Source organism: Procambarus clarkii, chromosome 18 (assembly GCF_040958095.1).
Source record: "Procambarus clarkii isolate CNS0578487 chromosome 18, FALCON_Pclarkii_2.0, whole genome shotgun sequence".
NCBI classification, from domain to species: Eukaryota; Metazoa; Arthropoda; class Malacostraca; order Decapoda; family Cambaridae; genus Procambarus; species Procambarus clarkii.
In genome coordinates this window covers 21,778,221-21,778,912 of record NC_091167.1, presented here as the reverse complement: position 1 = coordinate 21,778,912, position 692 = coordinate 21,778,221, and positions in this window count along the sequence as shown.

The following is a 692-nucleotide window of genomic DNA, read 5'->3' as shown; positions in this document are numbered from 1 at the left end:
ACCAACAAGTCAGACATTGGGAGGCAGCTAGAAGAAGCCGCTTGCATATGCCGTTCGACCGCAGAGGCCGCAAACAGCAAAGGACAAAAGGGCGAAGACAACCTAAGAGCCAGGGCCCAAGTGGACTCCAAGGACGAAGCGAGCACCACCTGTCGACACACGAGATGCACCACGAAAAACCACAACAGAGCATCCCACAAGATTGGCGCAAACAGCTTCAAAAGTGCAGACGACGCATGAGCAGCCAAGATCAAGGCGCCAGACCCAGGAACGGCCCCAAGCGCCTCCACATCCTCCTGAAGCCAATTCGAAGACAGCTCCAGGTGGGGAAAAAAAAAAAGATATCCAGGACCGAAGCCAACAAGCTACGCACATGCAAGTCCTCAGCCACAACTGCAGCCGACAGGGAAGGAACTGGCATGTGAAGCTGAACCACGCCAACAGCCTGCAGAAGGGCAAGAGCGAAAAGGCACTTTTGTTGCCTTCCAATCGTGGGAATGTTGCCCATGATTTTTTTTTTTAAATAGCGTCTGTTTACAAGAGCCCTGAGGAAGCTGATATGAACCCCACGTAGCTGCAAGCCGTTTAAATCTTGCGTGGTACCCGAAAACGTCATATGAAGTGGTGCACACTTTGGCATCAGTTACTCAACACGTCATATGAATTGTTGTGCAGTTTTAAGGGTTAAATTT